The following is a 26,000-nucleotide window of genomic DNA, read 5'->3' on the forward strand; positions in this document are numbered from 1 at the left end:
CTCTCATGCACATGACTGGCCCCTGGGCTACAAAGAATCAATGAGGGAGGGCCAGGGATCTGTATAGTTTTTCCATGTGAGTATCTGGCATGGCAGTTTCAGATTAGCAGGACATTTTGTATGTAATCTCAGAGCTCCCAAGATGTATGCTCCAAGCAAGTCAAGGGGAAGCTGCCTAATCTTTTATGATTTAGTATTAGAAGTCATGCAGCAACACATCTACTGTAGTTCCAGACCCACCCAAATTCAAGGGGAAGAAGTATAGACACCCTGCCCCCGTCCCCATGTTTATTTACAAAACACAGTAATAGGAGAATATGACACAGAATACATTGGTGTGGCCCCATGGAAAATTCAATCTGCTACAGCACGTGTAAGTCCTTTGTCTAATATTGTAAACCATAAATTAGCAAACTACAGCCTGCAGGCTAATTCAGTCTTCTGCCTATTTTCATAAATAAAGTTTTATTGGCGTGCATTCATGCCCATGTATTTACATATTGTCTATAGCTGTTTTTGTGCTACAACAGCAGAGTTGAGTAGTTGTGACAAAGACCATCTGGCTGCAGAACCCCAAATATTTACTACCTGGCTGTTTGCAGAAAAAGTTTACTGAGCTCTATTGTACATAGTTGTTACTTCCTCCTAGAGACTGCTCCCTGCCCCTCAGAGCTTCCATAGCACTTGCTCCATATTCTATTGGGTTCAGAATTATTTCCATAAACATCCAAGCTGGTTTTCACCATGAAAGCTTTGGCTTCGATGTTTTCTCTGCTAAAAGTATTTTCATGTAGCTCTTGTAATGGGTGGTTCCTTCTCAGCACTGAGATTTCAGAGCCTTGTCATCTCTTCAGAGAGGGTGTCCTTGTACATTAAATCTGAAGTAGCTCCCTGTTCTCCATCCGCAATTATTCTATCCCATTTTGGTGTTTTATTTTCTTCATTAAACATGTCACCACTGACAATCGTTGCGTTTAGTACCACCACGCTCTTCACTAGGGTAGAATTTGCACAATGGTAGATAATACATCTGGTTTTTTGCTTGTTTTGTTTTTTAACAGCACTCCTAGGACACTAGGCTTTCAATTAATACCAGTATAATTAAGCAAACATGTCAGTTTTGTTCCAACAAACTGAGTAGAGTGTTTTAAAGCAAATATTTATTACTTTTTATATGTTGGGTACTCAGCAGAGTAAAGGAAACATAATGAGTACGGTACAAATAGCTCCCAAGTACATGTCAAAATGACAGATCCCTTGAAGTCTACAACACAGTGAATTCTAAAGAACATTTCAAAGTCTGTAGCTTTTTCTCTGAACTTAACTTGTGCCCTCATTTGTCACAAGCTCCTTGAGGACAGAGACTGTGTGTCCACTTCTGGATATTTAGTGACATCTGGGAGTTAATGAGCATTGACTACCTACATGTCACCATATACAGATGATGACTGTAGCAAGACAATGGCCAGTGAACAAGGTTCAACCACAGTGAAAGGAGCAGCCCAAGTGAGGAATGAGCTTAGAAAAAGACCAAGAACAACTTCCTGGAGACCTCAGCAAGGTTTGGAAAATGTCAAGAGTCTTGAGTAAGAAAGAAGAAATTGAGGAATAAAGGTCATGAGAACATGTTATAGCTCACATTTTATTGTATATCAAATATTATGTTTAGGATTTTAACATATTATCCCATTTATTTCTCACATCAATCAGGTAATAATTATATCCTGCCTTAAGGAAGAGAAAACAAAATTCGAGAGAGAATTCTAACCTAGGTCAGTCTTATGATTATGATGATGATGACAGTAACTAATAATTATATAACAATTACTATGTACAAGACACTGCTCTGCACAATTTTTATATATCATTTAACCACATAAGAAAAATACTATTATTAATCCTAGTTCTTCAAATAAGAAAATTAATGCACAGAGGGCAAGTAAATTTCTCAAGTTTGTTCAGCTCATACATTCCAGAGCCAAGACTCAAACCCAAATAGTCTGGTTCCAGAGGCCACGTTCCACCACACTTACTTACTCCCTAGGGCTCCAACATTTTTTCCTGCCTTTCACTTTGTTCTTACTAATATATTTACAGTCTTTATCATCATAGCCAACATCTGCATATGTGTCTAGTTTGGCTTAACCATAAAATATAGGTTGTAGGGGTGATACTGTGTGAGGACAGGTGAGTCTGGACAAGTAAGATAGGTTTATAATACAAAGGAACTCAAGTGCCACACCTGGAATTATTTTGAGATTTACCCAAAGGAAGTATAGAGCTATCAAACAATTTTTAGTAGCAGCCAAGGAGCCCAGAAGATAAACTTTTAATTGTTCGTTGCTTGATGAAAATGGTATTAAAGTGTTAGTGATAGATCAACCTAGATGTGTGGCTAGACTTGGTCACATGCAATGGACAGGTTCAGATTTTATTAAAGTGAATGATAATGTGTTTTTTGGAGAAGCCACCTAAGTCTGACTTTGAATCTCTGGTTCCATTAATTCACTAGTCATGTAACTTTGGAAAAGTTGCTTAAACCTTCTAACCCCAATTTAAACATCTATAGAATGGAGCTAATAGAAGTTTCCAGCATCTAGGGCTAGCAAGATAAGTAAATGACTTTAAGCCAAATCACATTTACCCTTGATTGAACCTATTACCAAAATGGAAGTATCTTAAGAGATATCCTACAGATAGTAGGCAGTATAAATAAGTAAACTGAATAAAGACTGCACAAGTATTCTACCTGGTGTACATCATCTACCCAGTGGGAATATACCTCACATTTTTATGTTAAGATCACAAGAAAGTTTATTGGTTATTTGGCAAAGAAGGAGAAAACCATCTGGAAGAGAATGGCTCTTTTAAAAATATAAAAATGACAAATAATAAGAATAAGAGGGGCCATTTTATTATCTGTTTTAAGTGAAAATTGGAAGTGAGACCCCCAGCTTCCAGAGCCACATCCTTTTCTCATCCCCTGTATTAGAGGAACTGGCAGAACTGGCAGTTCTGACTACATAATTAGGTCATGAATGATAATTAATCTTGGACCCTGAGTCAGTTCCCTGCCGGGACACTTCCTTTCTCAGTTCCAGTTTTCCATAACCCAGCCTGCCTCAGAATCCCAAACCTAAAACCATTCATTTTAGTTTGGCTTCATTAATTTCCCCTCCAAAATCTTGCCTCTTGCCTTTGCTCTTTGTTATGCTTCTACTGAATTTCCCCACTGATTTTATTTGTTTCCTCAGAGCCTGAAGGAAGGACAATAAATGTGCAATGCTTCACTCTTCCCAACAATGCTAAAGGACATGGTGGAAGGCCCCCCTCCTGTTCCATTTGTGCTTAAAGTCTGCATGAAATTGACATTATGCATATGCAATGCACAATTTGGAAAAGACTGCCAAGAACAAAGACCAACAAATTGGCTGTGGTTTTATTTTAAGTTCGATTTTGGGTAAACAAGGTTGAACATGCTCCAGTGGTTCCCACTGCCACCAACCACATCTAAATCATTCTTGGTCAAGCCTTGCCGACTTCTGTGTTTAATGTAAAGGAGGTAGAAACAACAAGGTTTGGAGACTGACTGGAGAAGAACTGAAGATAAACCAGGGTTCTGCCTTTGTGCTGGGATGAACAATGCAGGCATTCTCTCAGAAGGGCAATGTTGGAAGAGAAGCTAATTTGAGAAGACAATGTTAATAGGTTCAATTTGGGGAATGTTGAGTGTGAGTTGCCTGTTGGACTCTAATAATCTTGACCCCAGTTCCCTCTCTTTAAAGAAAAACGTCTTGAAACAGATATTTATACTTACTGTCTTAGGTCTGGGGTTCACGGAAGGAGACCCCGAGAGGAGGATGTGTGCTGAAGTGACTTAGGAAGTGTTTTTCTCAGGCAGATTCCCACAGAGGATACCTTAACTCAATCCCCCCAAGGATCTAGAGAGGCAGCATAAATCACAACTGAAGAGGAGGGAGCAACAAAGCCTAGGGACTCTGCATTTGCACTTTCCCTGCTTGGAAGTCTCTTTCCTTAGATTTTTGCAGATCTAGCTTCTTAAGATTTGGGGTCTCTACTCACATATCATCTTCTATGGAGGCCTTCACTAACTACCTAATTGAAAATGGCTTTTTAGCCCCATAATGTCCATCACCATCGCCTCCCCCTAGAGCCACCATGATCACCACCAGCCCCTGCTTTTGCTCTCCTAGCTTGCTTTAATGTTTTCCCCAGCACCTTGCATGGCTTGATGTATATAACATTATATATCATAGACTTGTTTAGGGCAACTTGCCCCTCATGAATATAGGTTCCTGGAGATCAAAGACTAATGTGCGGTTACATCAGCAGTGTCTAGAACATGTCTGCCACATGGCAGGCATAGAAATGTATAGAATGGTTGCCTGTTAAAAGAATGACTAGTGAGGAATTGGAGAGAGATGGAGTCACTATAAAGGAACCATCTGGAGGAAGTAAGAAGGAAATTTAGGTAAGAACCCAGGAAAGAACTAAAGTTGCCCAGGGAGAGGGAAACCTCTCATTCTGATGCTGAAAATAAGAAAGTGGGGGTGGGAGTAGGCAAAGGAGAGATTTTTGAGAGATTTTAGACCTGACAGTTTCCCTTTTCTCTGTGAAACTGCAGTTACCTTAGACCTTCTGCCTGCCTCAGCCCCTGGTAAGCTCATTAAACATACTCTCAGGGAATTTTTACATTCTCTAATGATTCCATTTAAGAATCTTATTTTATAAGCCTATCAATTATTCCACCGTGTACCATTTATGCTTGATATTAAATGCCTTTATACCATTTTTCTGTGTTTGTTACTAGAGATTCAAAGGGGCATGAGATCTGGAGTGGAGTCACGGAGCTGCTCATGTCATGGCCTGACTGCAGCAAGCCCTGCCAGAAGGCAGCCTAGTGTAAGGAAAGGAGTCAGAGGAAAGGCCCTCAATGCCTCACATTCTGACATCAACACTGGCACAGCTGTTTCTTGCTCATCACATTTGACCCCACAAGAAACAATATGCTTTAGAGGAAAGAATTTTAGAAACGAACCCAGAAGCCCCACTCCTGATGTCTGAGTGAACTCAGACAGTGATTCCTTCTCTTTTTTTTTTTCAACTTTTATTTTAGGTTCAGGGGACACATGTGCAGGTTTGTTACATGGGTAAATTGCATGTCTCTGCGGTTGGTGTGCAAATGATCCCGTTATCTAGGTAGTGAGACTAGTATCCAATAGGTAGTTCTTATTTGTTCTGATCAGCAGTTCTTCTGACTCTAAATGCCTGGTGGGGTAACCTGACCTCCATGGCCCCTTTGACTATGGGATCCTCACAACTCTATGACATGGTCAAACTTGTACTGTCAGATACTTTTTACAAAAAAGGAAACTGAGGCTCACAGATGTGAGACAACTTGCCCAAAACCACACAGCTCCAGAGCAGCAGAGTTGACCCAAAAGCTCAGCTCAGTCCAGTTCCAAAGCTGGGCCTTTCACCCACTCTGCCGTCCTTCCCTCCATCCTCTCAGAAGTCCTGGGTGCTCTGAGCAGCAGAGTTCACAAGGGTGCTGCTGACTGTCCGACAGAGCCAGTGGGGAGGCCTGTGGCAGAGGGGAGGACTGTCCTCTCTTACCTAGTCTGGGCATCTGCATCAACTGTCTCAATTCCTCCTCCTTGGCTCTGCAGATTTCTCATTCCACCAAGGCATGCCCTGCTCCATGCCACCGCCACTGGTGCAGTGCTTGTGTAAATCCTGTTATATGATCTGGATCTACATAACAAACCTGTTACACATGGACCCAAAAAGAGAGACGCTGGGAAGGGGAGAGATAGCACATGGTGGGTTGAGATTCAAGGCCTCTGGGAAGCCCTGCAACCTTCACTGGGAATGGAGATTGGGGTGGAGGCTGGGAAAGCCTGGCCGTGGCCTGCCAGCACAGCGGGCTACACTCCAGTCTGCTACTTCATGTGTGAGTGGGCAAAATACTTCCTTCTCTGAGCCTCAGTTTCCTGTCTGTAAATAGGAAAAACAGTACCCACTTCACAGAATTGTAATATGAACCAGAGAAAAAAGCTTGCACAAGGTTAGCAGTGTGTGACATACTGTAGGTGTCTGATAAACGGTCTGTGCTTCAACTTATAAGAGAGGGCTCATTTGAAATGGCAATGGCAAGGGTGGGATGAGCTATTTGCTGTCTTTAGAAGAGAGAACATCTTCAGAGAGATGGCAACCCCTTCTTGGGGTACAGCATCTCTTCCCAGCATCTGCCACCCTGGCTCGACAAGACACCACTCCACAACCCAGGCAGGCAATGCCGTTGCCATGGTGACGGAGTCCCATGCTCAGTTCTGCTCTGGCCAGCCAGGACGCACAGAACACAGGTGGACAGCTCGCTGTTTGAAACAGAGATCAGGCTGCTAATGAGGAGGGAGGTGTGGGCCAGCCCACAGTCTCAGGACTCTCACTAACTCAGTGCATCTGGAAGTAACTACTTTACTTCAGTAGACCCCAGTGTCTTCATTGGTAAAATAAAAATACTAAAACCTGTCTCGAAGACTTATTTTAAAGATTAAACTAGGTTATGCATGTAAAATCACCAAGGGTGGTTCCTGACAGGTCCTTATCAAATGCCAGCTCTTTTCTTCCTTTCTTGTTATATTTTTAGTGGAATGAGAAGGAAGCAAAGAGCAGGAGAAAGAGAAAGAGAATGGTAAAGAAGGATGAGGGACAGGAAAAGAAGACAGAAAGTATGATAAAGGAGAAGAAAAACAACAATAACCAGAACAGCAAGAACAATAGCATTCAGTGTACCTCATGCATTTGGTGTTCCAGGGCACCAGTTTTTGTAATTAACAATCCTCATTGTATCTGTTTACTATTGCTGTAATTGTAACCAATTACCACAAAGGTGGTGGCTTCAAACAGCACAAATTAATTATCTTACAGTTCTAGAGATCAGAGGTCTAAAATGGGTCAGTAGGGTTGTGTTCCTTTGAGAAGGTTCTAGGGGAGAATTCATTTCCTTGCCTTTTTCAGCTTTTAGAGGCTGCTCTCATTCCCTGGCTTGTAGCCACACCACCCCCTTCATCACTCTAAACTTTTCTTCTTTTGTATCTCCCTTCTGACTTTAACTCTCCTGCCTGACCTTTTTTACGTATAAGAGCCCTTATGAATATATTGAATCCACCTAGACAATCCAGGAGAATCTCTCCATCTCTGTATCCTTAGCTTAACTCAATCTCATCTGCAAAGTTGTTTTGTTTTGTTTTGTTTGCTGTGGAATGAAATATATGCACAGGTTCTGAGGATTAGCATGTGGACTTTTTTGGGAAGGTCATTATTCTGCCTACTATATCCACACCAGCTACTAGATGGGTATTATCAACATTTCTACTTTCAAGGTTAAAATATATAATAATAAAAATATGACTCAGAAAAAGTAGGAAGCTCTCCAAAGGTCACACATATGTAAGGATTCAAACCACATTCTGTTCAACTCTGCACCATATGTTCTTTCTGTAGAATATACATGAAGATACTCAGAAAATGTTGCCTCTAATCCAAAAGGATTGGGTTGAATCATCTTTGAAATTCACCTTCTGTCTGATACTCTATGATTCTCTATTCAGGGGGGAAAAAAAAGTCTTCATTATAGCCAGTCTTAACCATGATTATTCCTTCTCCTCTGGCTCTAAACTCTAAATCGAAGAGTCCTAAGGCATCACTAGAATGGAAGAGAACGATGGGAGTGAGCTTTTCCTAGGCAAGAACTTTGAGAAATGCATGACAAGCCCTGCTCCTGCATATACTACCTTGGAATAATAAATACAAAATCTGCTTAAGATCCTGAACTATTTCCCACTGGGCTTCTCTCCTGGAAGCCCAACCATCAAAATCAATGACAATCATGTTGGCATTTTGCTAATTGAACCAAACAGGAGGTAACTGGTCTTGAAAACCTATAATGAAGTAATTAGTTACTCTATCAGTAAACGGAAATAATAGTCATAGATTGTTGAAGCTAGAAATAAACTTTTTGATTACAGATGGGGACCTGAAGCCCAACATGTCTGAACCACCTGACAGCTGTGATGGGCAGGGCTGGGACTCACAGCAGGTCTCCTAGCTGCTGGCCTAGGATTCTTTCCACAGGACCACCGTTTCTGGAATTTTGAACATGACTAAGTGGTTTCTCCTAAAAACTGGAGCATCAGGGATGAAATGACAGAGACTGTGTAGGCATCACAGCCTTTGCCCCAGATAAGGGATGGATTGCTGAAGAGTCTGGAATCTGTCTGCATCTGCGTTTGGGCTGGTCCTTGGGTCACATGTACTCATCCACACATTGTTTGATGGGCTTACCAGCTGGCTTGGCTTTCCAGGATCATTTTTTAAATTTTTCTTTTCAATTATAAAAATGCTGGGTTATGACAAACAATCATTTGGAAACCCTATGTTAAAAGTTAAAATAAAAGTAAATCATTCACCAAGATATCCACATGTTAATTACTCCTAATATTATGAAGAATATATAGAATTTCTGGCATTTTTTCCTTCTGTGTCTACTCAACAGCTCTTTGGAGAAAAGAAACCTCCCCCATCACATAACAATACAAAAATATTTTTATGGCCTCATAATGGGCCTCACACTGTTAGCCTGGCCTCTAGTTGAGCACAGTGATTTGCTCTTTGCCTTGGCCACAGTGATCTGTTCAAGGATGGCCACGTGAATGAAGCCAAGCCAACAGAAGACCTCTCTAGGACTTTCCTAAAGCTACTGGATACTGGAAATAATGTTCTTATTCTAAAGCATGAAGTCTCTTTACTGGGTTGACTTCAGACTCATGTTATCGTGTAGGGAAAGTCGGCCCCCAAATAAATCCAAGCTGAAACAAGCAGAGCCTGGATAGATATGGGGATAAAGACAGAGAAGAAGAAAGGAAGAGGGTGGGGGGAAGAAAAAGGAGGGAGAAGAGGGGGAAGAAAAAGGAGGGAGAAGGAGGGGAAGAATATCACTACATCATTCTATTTGGATGACTAAACTTAAATATATGTAAAGCCAGCTCTTCCTAGTAGATTTTCTATTTATTTATTTATTTATTTATTTATTTATTTATTTATTCATTCATTCCTTTTTTTGACAGAGTTTCGCTCTGTTGCTCAGGCTGGAGTGTAGTGGCACAATCTCGGCTTACTGCAAATTCCGCCTTCCAGATTCAAGCAATTCTCCTGCCTCAACCTCCTGAGTACTGGGATTACAGGCACCTACCACCATGCCCAGAAATATATATATAAATATTTTTTAGTAGAGACAGGATTTCGCCATGTTGGCCAGACTTGTCTCAAACTCCTGACCTCAAGTTATCTGCCTCCCTTGGCCTCCCAAAGTGCTGGGATTCCAGCTGTGAGCCGCTGAGCCAGGCAGAGTTTCTCATTCTTATGAGACAATAAATTGTCTTCTTGATTAAGTCAGTTTGCATATTTGTGACTTACAATTGAAAGAACACTGATTGATACCAAAATCAGTATCCAGTTGGTGTATCGCAGGTGGCAGATGCTAATATGTGAAATTGGCCGAGTTGAGGGAGGTTGTGAAGTGGTGAGAGGGCAAGAGTGCCCCAGCTCTGATACAGAGATTGAAAGTCCTGTGCTAATGTGGACTTTATTTTATCTTGTCACTTCATGCTATACATACGAGTTTGTGCCATGCTTTTTTTTTCACCTACCACAATTATGGAGATAATGGCAAAGGTTTCTATTAATTGAACATTCAGCATTGTGTGCTGTGCATTATCCATGCATTCTCTCATTTTATCACCCCTGCCCTTTCTATTAGATGTGTGCTATGATAATCAACACTCATAATTATAAAGAAGTTAGAAAACTTGCTTAAGTTCCAACAGCTTAAAAGAATTCAAATGGTATAGTTCTAATCCAGAACAAGAGTTCTTATCTACTGATATTTCTTCATAACCTTGTTTCTCTGGATTATTTATTCCTTGTAAACCTTTTTAACAGCAAAACACTGTCCCAGTGGAAACATTTAACAATTATTTCTCTCTTTTGAGTTGGGAAATAAAAGATTAAGAGATGATAAGACGTGGATCAAGGCTTCAAAGACAAGGGTTGGATCTTGGTGACAAAAAAGTACATCCTCCTAAAAGTCTTCATGGGGAATTCCCCCCATGCTCCTTCCAACTGGGTCCTGGTAATTTGTACCAATTTTCTTCATACTCATTCCCATTGAACCTGCACAAATAACGAAATGAGTTGTAATGGGAAAAGGGGTCTTCTATGGCTGGAGGTAGGGACGGGGTTTAGCCACTCAATAAAATATGTTAATGCCTCCTGTATGTGGTTGGGGCTCTAGCAGTGACCCAAGCCACAAAAACCCTCATCCTTATAAAGCTTACATTTTCACTCTAGTTCAAGTCACTCTTTTATCTCTTCATTTGAACCCCTGCTTCTACATTTGCCCTCCCATAGTCACTTCTCATACACAGACCAGAGGGGTCCTCTGGGCAAGCCTTTAGTGAGGAGGTGACATTTGAGTGGACACAAGGCTATGAGGGGCTAAGCCATGTCAGTGTGTAGGGAAGGAGCATTCCATAAATGTGTTCTGGCAAACACAAAGTCTCTGAGGTGAGGGACTGTCCTGTTTCTGAGGAAGAACCAGGAGCCCAGTATGGCAGGAGTAGAGCAGGTGAGGAGGACAATATTAGGAGGGGAAGAAAAAGAGAAGAGGTGGCCGAGGGCAGATTCTGTGAGTTACTGCATGCCCTGGGAGTGCTTCAACATTTGAGCTGAGGAGTGGAATTCCAACTTAGAGTTTAAGAGGACCCCTCTGGTCCATGTATGAGAAGTGACTATGAGAGGGCAAGTGTAGAAGCAGGGAGTTCAATTAAGAGATAAAAGAGTAACTTGAACTAGAGTGATAATGTAGATGTGTTGAGAAGTAATCAGATCCCAGATGTGGGGAATGCAGACCAGAAATGATTTGCTGACCCATAGAATGTGGGGACAGAGAGCCAAGAATGGCCCTGGTGTATAAACAAAAGCATCTTTGTTTGCCCCTGCATGGTTAAGGTTGATGTGGACCATGTCCATGGCCTCCGTCTTCTCTGGAAGCTGGAGGCTGGTGGCTGCAGGTGGTCCATGCCCTTCCCCTGCTAAAGTCATTTGATGAAAAGGAAGGTGATTTAAAGATATAGCCCTAGTAACTGGCTTTTCCAATACGTAATTGGTATTTTAGAGCATCATAAAGTTATTGGTCTCTAAAACTGTGCCTTTCTCAGAATGTTTTAGGTGAGTTCTACTTTTCTGCCAGTCCACTTTTAAATCTTGTTTTGTCAATTATTTCTCTTCTGTATACTTTACGTTGAGAAACATTGGAAAAATCTAAGTCACAAATAATTATTTAGATGATGACATAAATTACAGAAGATAACAAAAGAGTGTCTATATTAAATCTTATTGGTATAGTAAAATAAGAATATGTAGAGAGATATCTGGGAAGATCTTAGGTATACACAATGGTTTTAAAAAATGTCAAGGTGTGAGAGATTATGAATATTCTGTTTGATTTTTCTTTAATGAGAGATATGGTTTGGCTGTGTCCCCACCCAAAATCTCATCTGGAATTGTAATCCCCATAATCCTCACATGTCAAAGGAGAGACTAGGTGGAGGTAACTGAATCATGAGGGTGGTTCCCCCATGCTGTTTTTGTGATAGTGAGTGAGTTCTCACAAGATCTGATGGTTTTATGAGTGTTTAGTAGTTCCTCCTGCATTCATTCTCCTTCCTGCAGCTTTGTGAAAAAGATGTCTGCTTCCCCTTTGCCTTCCACCATGATTGTAAGTCTCCTGAGGCCTCCCCAGCTATACTAAACTGTGAGTCAATTAAAACATGTGGCCCCAAACTAGTTCACACCAGGTCTCATGCAACAGCCCCTCACAAGTCCACCTGCTTTCATGGTGCTCTAATTGTTTATAATGCAAGTTGTTTACAAATTTGATCATGGCCCTCCTGACTTGCATCTTCCAATGACTTCCAATTACTCATTAGATTGACAAATGGGAATTTCAAGTTGTTCAAGAGTAATTTGGAGAGATAATAACAATCACCATTATTGAGTGGTAACACTATGGCAACTAGCATGAGTGGGTGCTTTAGGGACATTATTTTTTCCTCACAACAGCCTTATGAGGGAGGAACTTTTATCATTAGCACTGTTCAGATAAAGAGATTCAGCCCATCAATCAACGAGTTGATAAAGAAGTCATAGAATGAATATATATATATATATATATATATATATATAGAGAGAGAGAGAGAGAGAGAGAGAGAGAGAGAAGACAGAAACAGAGAGATTATATTTTAATTGGTTGTAAAGTTTCACCCTTCAATCTATTACCCCAATTACAATGAGAGCTCTTGCAGCCAGGACATGGCCTATGTACTTTTCCTCTTTAGAACCTGAGACAGTTCCTCTTATAGAGACATATTTATTAAATGGTACATGAATGAGTGCATTGATATATTTATAGACATTACATAAGATCAGCCTCACTCAGGTGTATACGTGTTTTCTGGCTTGTTTTTATGTAAAAGAAAAAGCACGTTATAGCAGCAGGGTAAAAATACTCATGTTAACATCTTTTCAGTTCTATAAATGGGTCAGATTTCGCTTTTCTCTGAGCAGTTGCCAATAGTAATAAAAATGCTTAGAGTTAGTCTTCCAATTCTCTCATATAGTATATAATATTATATCCACTAGAGGGTAATAGCTTCTATTTATAACTCTAAAATGTATTTAACATTTTCTGTTATAGTGATGACAGCTTTAATATTAATAATCTCTTAATGGGAAGGAAGGAAGAAAGAAAGGAGGGAAGGAAGAAAGAAAGGAGGGAAGGAGGGAATGATGGAAAGAAGAAAGAAAAAATGACAGAAGGAAAGCTTAGTAAATTCTTAGGACAAAAAAAGTCCCTGGGTCCATAAATATTTATTTATTGAGGTCAACTTTAGAATGTTTATCTTTTCTCTTAAATTTTATCATTCATCTAAACTTGTGTTTTGTCCTACTATTTTCAACTAACTAGCCCTCCAACTCCTTTTATTTTCAAAGCAGATGATCTCACATCCTATCTCATAAACACCTAAAATTTAATCTCATTACCTTCAAATTTATTAGGGACTTGTCTCATCAATTATTTGTCCCCTTTTCCAATATATTTTCCAATCTCCTTTCAACTAATTTCTATTCATCAAGAGGTAAATATTCCAGCTTTGCCCAATTAAAACAAAAGGCTTTTATTGCTCCGTATTACCTTCCAGCTCCTGCTGTGTCTACCGATTCCCTATCTCTTTATATTCAAAGTCTTAAAATAATTTTCTACTTTAACTGTCTCCTACTCATTATCTGGTCCACCTCATGTCACTAAGTCAGACACAGCCACATATGAATGCATTTTGAAATCAACAGACATCGCAGTCTTACTTTCCTAATGATTCAGTACTTTACCTATGTACATCTGTATCTGCAGAACAAGGTCTCCTCAGAGGAGCACATCTTTGGAATGGTTCCATCTCCATGAAAGTGGTCCCAAACTATGTCACACCAGGTCTCACACAACAGCCCCTCACAAGTCTACCTGCTTTCATGGTACTCTAATTGTTTATAATGCAATTTGTTTACAGGTTTGAACACGGCCCTCCTGACTTGCATCTTCCAACGACTTCCAATTACTCATTAGATAAATTCTAAAAGTCCCTGATGCAATATAAAATGCCCTCTAAGTTTTATCCCTGTGTGCTTCTGGAGCCCTTCTCCCAGCATCAAATCCAGTCATAATAAACTTCTTTCAGGTTCTCAAAACGTTAAGCTCTCACCCAACTCCAAATCTCACTGTGCTTCTACTTTTGCCTGGAACCCTATCTTCCATCACTCATCTCTGTCTAATGAACTCTTACTAGATATTTAGGTCTGCTTTAATGTCACGTTTCTAGGAGCCTTGTCTGAATTTCTAAGCTATCAAAAGTGTCGCTGCTTATATGGTCCCAAAGCATATCATTCTTCCTCTATAATAATACTTACTATGCTTCACTGAAATTTCACATTTACTCAATTGTTTCTGCAGCTAGGCTTTAAGAGAAAAGAGTCTTGATTACCATTATAACCCCAGAATAAATTAGAGAGACCCACAAATTGTGGATTTAAAAAAGTATTTATAGAATGAATAAATAAATGGACAGATACTCATCAATTGGCTAAACCACTCACTATTTTAGGTGGTTGGTACAAGTGAGTGAAGATCAGGAGCTCTTGACTAGAGTAGCAGCAATTTTACTTAGATTTACATTTATTATTGAACATGGGTCATACTCTCTAATATCTGTGCTAAATAGTAGCTGTTGTTGAATATTAATAATCTCTATTATCACCGTGAAGTCTGCAATAGGCTTTAAAATAATGCACACAGACATATAAATCTATGAATATATTTCTCACTTGCCTTCAAAAGGGCCCATTGTAATTTGTGTACTCTACATCAGGATTCTTTTTTTCCAGTGTTCCTCAGCTTTAAACCAACTTCTTAGTTTCCTGATCATTTAATGTTATTTCCTCTATCAGCAACATTGCAACTTTCCATCAGCTTTTCTCTCTTCAGAAGGCCTTCCTCTTACTAATTTTATCAGGTTTTTCTCCACTTCCAGATTTTATCCAACTGAAACATCTTCACTTCTCTATAGAGCTCCTTGAAATTGACATCTTTTTTTTTCAATTTGCCTTCTAGTCTAGCATAGTATTCAGAGCAGATAAGAATCTCAGGAAAATAAATGAATTAAATAAAATAATGAATGGATAGATATATGAAAAGACAGATGGTTGGGTAAAACAATAAATGAATGAAATGAATGAGTAAAATGAATGGATCTATCCCTCATAAATCTAAGTTTTGTGGAAGACGAGGGCACATACATCTGGCCTTATCTCACAATGTACAAGTAACCCAATAACAAGAATCACAATAGGCTAAAGAACTTCTCATAAGTCCACATGAGGGGTCTTTGTTCCACACTGACATATATTGCTTCTGCTTGAGAACATCAACAGCAAATACCATTGAGGAAATACAGCTTTCTCTCATAAAAATCTCATATAAAGGCAGGTACTGTTAGAATATAACTGAAGTGTTTTATTGTTATTGTCATTGCTTAAAGCATTGGATACATAACTATCTCTAACTCCATTCCATACTAAGACAGAGATGTTGCATCTCAAACATCTTTTCCTTGGGAAAAAAATAATCCAATAAAACCTCATACTTCTCCAAAACACAATGCTCTGGAAGCTTTGTCTAATAGAAGTTGTCCATTAGTGGACATCTGATATGGTTTGGCTGTGTCCCAACCCAAATCTCATCTTGAATTAGTTCCCATGATCCCCACATGTCATGGGGGGGACCTGGTGGGAGGTAATTGAATCATGGAGGCAGTTACCCTCATGCTGTTCTCATGATAGTGAGTGAGTTCTCATGAGATCTGATGGTTTTATAAAGGACTTTTCCCCCTATTGCTCAGCACTTCTCCTTCCTACCATCATGTGAAGAAGGATTTATTGCCTTCCCCTTCTACCATGATTGTAGGTTTCCTGAGGCCTCCCCAGCCCTGTGGAATTTTGAGTCAATTAAACTTCTTTATTTTTTAAATAAATTACCCAGTCTCAGGTATTTCTTCATAGCAGCATGAGAACAGGCTAATACAGAAACTTGGTACCACAGAGAGTGGGGTGCTGCAATAAGAATACCCGAAAATGTGGAAGCAACTTTGGAACTGGGAAACAGGCAGAGGTTTTAACAGTTTGGAGGTCTCAGAAGATGACAGGAAAATGTGGGAAAGTTTGAAACTTCCTAGAGACTTGGGGGGCTTAGAAGAAAGGAAGATGTGGGAAAGTTTGGAACTTCCTAGAGACTTGTGGAATGGTTTGACCAAAATGTTGATAGCGATATGGACAATGAAGTCCAGGCAAAGGTGGTCTCAGATGAAGATGAGGACCTTGTTGGGAACTGGAGCAAAGTTGACTCTTCTTAATTCTTTAGCAAAGGGACTGGAAGCTTTCTGTCTCTGCCTTAGAAATCTGTGGAACTTTGAACTTGAGGGAGATGATTTAGGGTGTCTTGTAGAAGAAATTTGCAAGCAACAAAGCATTCAAGAGATGACAGAGCATAAAAGTTTGGAAAATTTGCAGCCTGACAATGTAGTAGGAAAAAAACACATTTTCTGGGGAGAAATTCAAGCTTGCTGCAGAAATTTGTATAAGTAATTAGTAGCCAAATGCTAATCACCAAGACAATAGGGAAAATGTCTCCAGGGCATAAGAGACCTTCCCAGCAACATTTCCCATCACAAGCCTGGAGGCCTAGGAGGGAAAAATGGTTTCCTGGGCTGGGTCCAGGGCTCCTTGTTGTGTGCAGCCTAGGGATTTGATGCCCTGCATCCCAGCTATTCCAACTGTGGCTAAAAGGGGCCAAGGAGAAGCTCAGGCCATTGCTTCAGAGGGTGCAAACCCCAAGCCTTGGCAACTTCCACATGGTTTGGGGCCTGTGGGTTCACAGAATACAAGAAATGAGATTTGTAAATAATCATCTAGATTTCAGAGGATGTATGCAAATGCCTGAATGTCCTGGCAGAAGTCTGCTGCAGTGGCAGAGCCCTCATGGAGAACCTCTGCAAGGGCAGTGCAGAAGGGAAATGTAGGGTTGGAGCCCCCACACAGAGTTCCCACTGGGGCACTGCCTAGTGGAGCTGTGAGAAGAAGGCCACTGTCTTCCAGAACCCAGAATTGTTGATCCACTGACAGTTTGCACCACAGACACTCAATGCCAGCCTGGAAAGCAGCCAAGAAGGAGGCTGTACCCTGCAAAGCCACAGGGGTGATGCTGCCCAAGGCCATCAGAGCCCACCTCTTGTATCAGTGTACCCTGGATGTGAGACATAGAGTGAAAGAATATCATTTTGGAACTTTAAGGTTTAATGAATGCCCCACTGGATTTCAGACTTCCATGGGAACTGTAGCTCCTTTGTTTCGGCCATTTTCTCCCATTTGGAAAGGGTATATTTACCCAATGCCCCCATTTTATCTAGGAAGTAACTAATTTGCTTTTGATTTTACAGGCTCATAGACAGAAATGACTTGCCTTGTGTCAAATGAGACTTTGGACTTGGACTTTTGGGTTAATGCTAAGACTATGGCAGACGGTTAAAAAGGCTTGCTTGTGTTTTGAAATTTGAGGACATGAGATTTGGGAGGGGGCAGGGGTGGAATGATATGGTTTAGCTGTGTACCCACCAAAATCTCATCTTGAATTGTAGTTCTCATAATCCCCATGTGTCATGGGAGGGACCTGGTGGGAGGTAATCCAATTATGGGGGTGACTACCCCCATACTGTTCTGGAGATACTGAGTGAGTTCTCATGAGATCCAATGGTTCTATAAGGGGCTTTTTCCCCTTTGCTCAGCACTTCTCCTTCCTGCTATCCTGCGAAGAAGGTGACTTTCTTCCCCTTTGCCTTCCACCGTGACTGTAAGTTTCCTGAGGCCTCCCAGACATGTGGAACTGTGAATCAATTAAAACTCTTTTCTTCATAAATTTCCCAGTCTTGGGTATTACTTCATAGAAGCATGAAAATGAACTAACACAACATCTAACAACTGAAAATAGAACACCTCTCTACTATGTCAGAATTTGGACTTGACAACCTTTAAGATTATTCCAAATTTGAAGATTCTGTAATTCATTGCAAGCTCTGAAAAGGGCAATAGGAGAATTGAGTCTGAGAGAGGTGCCAGACAGGATGCAATCAGAAAAACAGAAACCATGCTAGGTATTTTAACAGAGAAAGTTTATTATTAGATATGAGTTAAGTAAATGCTACTCAACTGAAAAAGCAAACAGGTAACCTGAAGATAACCCAGACTGCAACTGCAGAAAGCAGCTGTCATTCTTAGGGTTAGGGGGAACCATCTGTTACTGTTATGGGAGTAAAGATCTATAGCTGAAACCACACTGAAAGGAATTACAGGCAAATAGAAAGAGTTAATCCCTTCTGTCCTGTTCTGCCTTCAAGTCTTGCTCTAACACTCTTTATCAACAGATCCTAACAGCTGGCATACCAGAAATAGAGTTTGCAGGTTCCAAGCACCAGCATTAAGAGGACAAATATTGAAGGATGGATTTGATGCTGAGAGATTGAGAGATGATAGCTTAGTAAGTGACAAATATAGGAATCTTGCTGGCTAAAAATTTAGATGCTTAGAATTGTATATGGGAGCACAAAATATTCTTTAGTAATGCTGAGATACAGCAGAAGAACAGCTGAATAAGCAAAACGCAAATGGGAGATCTGGAAAGAAAAGTTAACCTTATATCATTGGAATGGTTTTGGTAGCCAGTAGAAAGAAACCCAAGTGGAAAATACCAGATTTTGGAAATTAAAATGTTCATATGATTTAAGCTATGTGTCTATATAAAAAAGCAATCTGCATAAAAGAGAGTAGGGCAGAATCTTGTTCTTTTCCTAGTGAGACAAAACAGATTTAAACCCCTTAGGAGCACAAATAGAATACTGATTAAGGGCTGGGTCCCTGCAGCCAGGAAAACTTGGTGTTAAATGCTATTGCTGACTAGCCCTGCCACCTTGCACTTGTCTGTGTTTCCTGATCATTAATGTTGAGACACAAAACTACCTTCTTTTAGTTCCAGTGAAACAGGATAATTTTGAGGAGTAAATAAAATATGGTCTTAAAATGCTTAATAAACACACTTAGCGCATAGCATCAACGCATGGGAGCCATTACCTCACCCCGTCCTACCTTCATCTGGTCCTTCCTATATTTTCTTCAAAAATTAAGAAGTTGATAGCTTAGGTCTTCTTTGTGGAAAACAGCATGTCAGGGAAAATTCTTGAATTAAGAAGGTTAGCTTCCTTCTTTGTTCTCTGCCTATACAACTGAGATCCCTGATTTTTCCCCAGCCTTTCTCATGAGTCTAGAATTGCCCAGATTCCTTTGACTAACTCTGAACTTTCTTTTATACCCATGGCCCAAGGAATGTTTTTCCCTGCCTGAAGATGGTACAAAATGTTCAGTCATGCCCTGTACTCCCTGAAAGGCTTCTGTAACGGGAGAGACTGTCCTACCTCAAATCAAGCTCTCATTAAACCACATTAATTCATGAGTGAATTGCTATACTTTCTTCAAAAATTAAGAAGTTCATAGCTTAGGACTTCCTACGGATTAATGAATCCCTTGGGAATTAATGAATTCACAAAACACCACTTGAGTTAAAAACAGATTAGAATAAAACAAAATATCCTTCTTCTTTACATTAACCCCAAGTTGATCTTCAGGTTAAAAGGGTACAACTGTGGCCATTCTTATGTTTTCTCCACAGATAAGCATTGTTAGTCTTCGCTGTTCTCTACTGTAGTTTGTATTCTTCTGTTTTCTTCATAAAGGGGTTGAGGATTGAGGAAATGAGCAATTAAATATTATTTTTTGGGTATTTGTTCCCAAGATGGGGAAAAAATCACATTCTGTTGATAAAATGCACAATGAAAATATATGAAGAAAAGCACTGTGGAACCAGAACCAACTAAAGAATCTGATCAGAATTTTTTTTTTTAACAAGAACAAAGCAAAACAAAACAAGCATGCATTTGCTCCATCTGTCACTGTCCCATGGAAAATAGGGTGGGGTTTACCCAGATTTAATTTGTTGACATAACGACATAAGGGACTACACTAATTTAATCTTGTCCTCAAAATCAAATAACGATTAACCACACTGAATTCTTCCCACAAATTGCATTACTATTTTTTATTATTCTAACTCATTATCCACAAGAGTCCTGCTTTTAAGGGCGGACTTTCTATTATGGGTTGTTACAATTGATTAAATGAGAGGCATCTAAAATGTTTTCTTGGAATCCCAATGACATTGCTAATGCAGACTCAGATTTGAATAACTACAGCTGAAACTATAAATGGAAGATGAAAATTATGCCTCCAGATGTGGGGAGTGTTTCACAACACACATCATTCTCCTGCCTCTTAATCTAAAATAATAATAATAATAATAATAGATGATTCATGGTTTCAAAGGAAGTTTTTCCATGCTTAGAAACCACATTTTCATTGTGTGACCACAGTTTTTAAAGGATTTTCATCGGAAAGATAAAGAAGGGTTGATGAAGTGATAATTGCCTTGAGATAAAATGTAAATTTCATGAATTTTTTTCAAGGTTAAGATTTTTGCAATTGTTGGCTTTTTCTTCAGTTTATCTCACTCCTATATCTTAATTCCTATTTTCAGAGCCTTTCTCAATTCATGTTGCACTTTTATTGGATGGTTTCATTCTTTGGGTACAAAACAATATTGAGGAAGGAATTACTATTATCCCTCTTTTATGGGTGAGGAAACAGAGGTTCAGAGAAATTAAACAATTTATTGAGCAAGGTCACATAACTAGCAAGAGACAAAGGTGGGATTGGTGCCCAGGCTGGCCCAATGCCAAAATTAATGCCTTTTCTAGAAACCTATATTGTCACCAGCCCTGATTTCCATCTCCTTGTTAACCTCAGGAAAGCTCCTGAAAATTCTGACATGCTTAGAAAAGATTTCCCAAGTTAATCTCCCATAGACTTGGAGGACAGAGGCTAGTTCTGGTTATTCTCTGCATCTGGAGAGCTTGGTACAAGGCTGGCAGCAGAGTATCCGTTCATTAGAACAGCTTTAACTGAGGCACTAGGTTCTCTATTTAATCTGCATTAATGGAGTCCTACTGGATGGGGAAGCAGGTAACAGAGAAGACCAAAGGAGAAAGGGAAGGACGAAGGGATGGAGGCTGAAGAGAAAAACAAAGAGGCTTGAGAGGCCCCAGAGAAGGACTGGTGACATATGATGGCCACGAAACCCGCCCAGGTTTTAGTTGACCTCCAAGAGGCCTTTGCAGTAATAGAAGAGAAGAGCATATCTGAAAGAAATTATCAGGAGCAGAATGGCAGGCACAGAATATTTCTCCATTATCTGCTAGAGGAAAAAGAAATGTAGGTTCTTAAAAACAACTTGTTTTGTTCTACTCTCACACTGTTAAATTATAAATCCTTTTTCTTTTCTTTTTTGAGATAGAGTCTTGCTGTTGCCCAGGCTGGAGTGCAGTGGCATGATCTCGGCTGACTGCAACCTCCGCCTCCCAGGTTCAAGTGATTCTCCGGCCTCAGCCTCCCAGGTAGCTGGGACTACAGGTGCACACCACCACTCCCAGCTAATTTTTGTATTTGTAGTAAAGACAGGGTTTCACCACGTGGGCCAGATGGTCTCAATCTCTTGTCCTTGTGATCCGCCCACCTCTGCCTCCCAAAGTGCTGGGATTACAGGTATGAGCCACTGCGCCCAGCCTATAAATCCTTAAAGCTAGACAGGCAAAATTTACCAATCTTAAAAAAATGCTATATAGCATTTATTTAGTTAATAGTCTGGGTCAGACATTCTGACTGATATGCTTATATTACCTCATTTAATCCTCACAACAATTCTATGAAATAATTACTATTATTCCCCTTTGTACAGATGAATGGGCTCAGATAAGTTAAGTAACTTGCCCAAAGTCAGAAAGCAATAACCTCTTTTATTTTTGTTCCATATGTTATATATGTTACATATGTTTATATATGTTTTATCCTCTGTAAAACAGTGATTATAACAGCTCCCTATTGGAGTTGTGTCCCAGTGAAAAGAGAAAATGTATATATGGGAACAGAGTCCAGCACACAGCAAATAACAGATCTTCACTCAGTCACTTAAAGCAGAAGTACAGATGTGGTTTGAATGCAGGTGGTTAAGGTCTCATGTGTTACAATAAAATACAGGGGTCAAAGCACTTGCTCTGGCTTATTCATCTGGATGGGTTATCTTGGCTTTTTAAGCTAGCCCTGTTTCCTTAGTTCTATATGCTAATATATAACAATGATAGAATGTGCCTCATGAGGCTATTGTTAATAATCAAATGAGGTTATGCATTTGGGTAGGTAGAATTCTACTATGCCCCCTATAATCTCTGCCCTCTGGTGTCATGTTTTTTGTAATCCCCTACCCCTGAGTGTGGAAGGCACCTGTGACTTGCTTCTAACTAATAACATGTCAATGGCAATGGGCTATCATTCCTGTGATTAAGTTCCATTATATAAGACAAGCTAGTCCAACCGGCAACCTGAGGACTGCATGTAGCCCAGGACAGCTTTGAATGTGGCCCAACACAAATTTGTGAACTTTCTTAAAATATTAAGAGAGTTTTAGTTTTTGTGCGATTTTTGTTTAGTGCATCAGCTATCATTTGTGTTAGTGTATTTTATGTGTGGCCCAAGAAAATTCTTCTTCCAGTGTGGTCCAGGGAAGCCTAAAGAGTGGACACCCGTGATATAAGACTTTGTTTTAGCAGAGCAAAAAGAAAGATTCTCCTGCTGGCCTTGAAGAAACAAACAGCCATGTTGTGAGCTGCCATGAAGGGGCCACGCAGCCAGTAACTACAGGCAGCCCCTAGGAGCTGAGGTAGCCTCCAGCTGACCATCAGTAAGAGGCCAGGGCCTTCAGTCATGAAGCCACAAGGAAACAACCTGAGAAATCTTGGAAGTAGATTCTTCCTTAGTTGAGTCTCCAGATGAGAATGCAGCCCAGGTGACACCTTGATTGCAGCCTTGTCAGTTCCAGAGCAGAGAACTCAGCTAAGACTTCTGACCCATAGAAATTGACAGATAATAAATGTGTGCTGTTTTAATCCGATAAGTTGTAGCAATTTCTTATGCAGCAAGAAATAACCTAATACATACATATAAAGCATTTGGCACCGGGCCTTGTATGTATTAGTCTTCAAAAAAATACTACGGGTATCTTCTACATATGTCAATCAGTAAACATATGTTTACAGAGTTCTTACTTGTGCATAAAATATCTCTTTAAAAGACAAATGCATTTATTGAATTCATGCCTTCTATATAGTTAAGACAAATATATTTTTAGAACTTTCTAGTTAATGTCCAGAGTTACAGAACACTCTTAGGGCGCTAGATAGCTATATTGTAACAAGGTCTCAGAGACGCTGTGAATGCATAAGATTCAACTATGTGCCTAGAATATGAAAGGCCTCCAAATAAGGAGTAAATCTGTAAAGTGGATGGGTGAGACTGACTTTATATAATAAGCCATGTCATTTGTTTTTAGGCTTTTGTCATATTATTAAATGACAATTTTTAGCAAACTAAATGATAGCAGCAAACTTCAGTTTACCCACGTTTAGCCACGATACAATACACACATGCTTTTAAAATCCTCTCTAACAGCTAGTGAGGATTCAGCCTGAGACAAATTCAAAAATATGTATTTTATAACTTGTTTGGTGGGACATTACAAAATGAAGCTAGCTTTACCTATCAGTTATTCAATCAATGGAAATAGAATACTTTCACAATACAGGCTGCTCCTGCTCTAAGGCTGCTGATGTTGGGGGGCTCCTTCTCTAAGGCTGTTGATGTTTGGGGGCTTCTCCCTCAGACTCCTGTTACCCCTAGAGAGGAGGATTACATGTCCATGGACACACTGACAAAAGTATTGAAAGACCAAACCAAAGAAAGTCTTCATCTTGCCATACACTAGAGCTCTCCTTGGCTACAACACTGAGTTAGGACTCCACTTACACAGTTTTTCCATACCTAGTCGAGCATTTTTTCATTATATTAACCTTGAAATAAGTGAGGACTAGTTTTTATTAACCCATGCATTCCTTCAATAAATAAGTCATTGAGTACCTACCCTATGCCAGTAAAATAAAACAGAAGAACCTAAAGAAGTTTAGTGACTTGACTGATGTCACACACTTGAAATGCAGGAGAGTTGGAACTCACACCTACAGCCAGCTCTGTTGGTCTGTTCCCAACATGTCCTCTGGCCACAACAGCACTTACTTGTTTCTGTCATAATGATGTAGGATGCAGGAGCATGGATGAAGCTGGAAGCCATCATTCTCAGCAAACTACCACAGGAACAGAAAACCAAACACTGCATGTTCTCACTCATAAGTGGGAGTTGAACAATGAGAACACATGGACATAGGGAGGGGAACATCGCACACTGGGGCCATTCGGGGGCTGGGGGCAAGAGGAGGGAGAGCATTATGACAAATACCTGATGCATGTGGGGCTTAAAACCTAGATGACGGGTTGATAGGTGCAGCAAACCAGCATGGCGCATGTATACCTATATAACGAACCTGCACATCCTGCACATGTATCCCAGAACTTAAAGCAAAATAAATAAATGAATAAATAACTTTCTGAAATTAGAAAAAAAATGCAACCTCAAGGGGAGCAACGACAGTTAGAATTAGTTCTGAAAGACAAATGACGCCTTGTTGTTCTAACGGGTTTTGCTTAGGATTGTAATTGTCAGGGAAGTACAGAGATGTGTACCAATCCCAATACTCAACACTTGATGACCCCACACTGTGCAATGGGGAGGCACTGACTCATTACCTAATTACATCCAACAGTCTTCAGATAGCCCAGTGGCTTGTGTTGATATTTTTGTTTGTAATTTTAAGTCTGCTATGAACTACTGCCCTTAAGTATACTTTCCAAATATGCCCTCTCAGAAACATCTCCAAATGATTGAAGGAAAAACAAACACCACCACTTATTTCAAGGTCTTTCCCATACTGTATTCCCAGTACTTGCAACCAGCTATACTAGCCACTAATTCATTTATTCAACAAATGTTGATAGATCACACTTTCTACCTGGGGGGCACAATCAGGATGAAATTGATTTCCACTGGGCAAGAATAACTCTCAATCACTCCCCCTTGTGTCACATGCATCACTCAGCACCTTCTCTCAGTCTCTGCTATAAACTGCCTTTAATTTCTGTTGCAAAGTCCTCACAAAAACACGTTTGGCTATTTCCAGATCTTGTACAGCATTTGGCATACACGGCTACATTGACCAACTGAACAGGCATGGAGAAAAAAACAACCACTAAAGAAAGGACTCTTGAACCCACAGCATGGAAAGGTGTTGATGAGTGACTGTGAGTGTGGGCTGTGGAGCCAGGCTGCATGGATTTGAAACTTGGCTCTACCACTCACCAGCTGTGTGTGATCCCAGGCACACCCACTTCACTTCACCTGTAAAAGAAGGATAATAATAGCAATTATCTCACAGGACTATTGGAGGAATGACAAGAGCTAACATAGGTAAAAAGCTTAGAACAGTAGCTGACATTTGGTAAGCACTCAATAAATGTTAGCTATCATTATTATAAAGAATATTGAATATTTTCATCCAAATTCTATATATCTTTGTATAGGATGTGAACTCACTTTTCATAGTAAATTTGAAAAAAAAACTGTCTTATAAAATCTTCCATACCAGCTACCTTTGGGGGAGTAATTCCAAAGCCATTATCATAAACATGGGCTATTGTTTTATAATCAGGGCAAGAAGAAACAAATGTTGTTTTTAAAACTTAGATTTATAACATGAATTAGTTTTGTTATTCTGACTCCTTCACCTCCCCATCGTGGTAAGTACAATTTGTTAATTCCTTTCCGTGTTTCTACGCTAAGCTTTCTTTCCACTCTGATTACTCTTGGCTAGTTCTCGACCCAGACTGTCTATATTTGCAATCTGGTTCTTCTACATCTTGTCTATGAGAGCTTGGAGATGTATTTTACTCTCTGTCAATCGGTATCCTCTTATCAAATGGGAAAATAAGTTGGACCTACCTCTTAGTATTGTTAAGCTGGCATAATACTGGGCAAAGACAGGTCCCCAATGAATTCTAGCTATGACTGTTACCCTGAGATTTCAGGACAATATCTGACCTCATAGCTGTTCACTGAACACTTTTTGATGTTATGTTCTATGAGCAGCAGGAGCAAT

The 26,000-nt window shown here is 40.0% G+C and overlaps 1 long non-coding RNA gene across 4 annotated transcripts in view; it reads right to left on the reverse strand.

Moving 5' to 3' along the window:
• Nucleotides 1-26,000, reverse strand: part of LOC107974202 (uncharacterized) — a 386,436-nt gene that overhangs the window by 203,958 nt on the left and 156,478 nt on the right. For all 4 annotated transcript variants that reach the window (XR_008547453.2, XR_008547454.2, XR_010156481.1 and 1 more), the window contains one exon: nt 25,205-25,243. This is a non-coding gene — a long non-coding RNA (uncharacterized LOC107974202). The remainder of the gene's footprint in view (nt 1-25,204; nt 25,244-26,000) is intronic.

Source organism: Pan troglodytes, chromosome 3, assembly GCF_028858775.2.
Source record: "Pan troglodytes isolate AG18354 chromosome 3, NHGRI_mPanTro3-v2.0_pri, whole genome shotgun sequence".
Classification (NCBI taxonomy): domain Eukaryota; kingdom Metazoa; phylum Chordata; class Mammalia; order Primates; family Hominidae; genus Pan; species Pan troglodytes.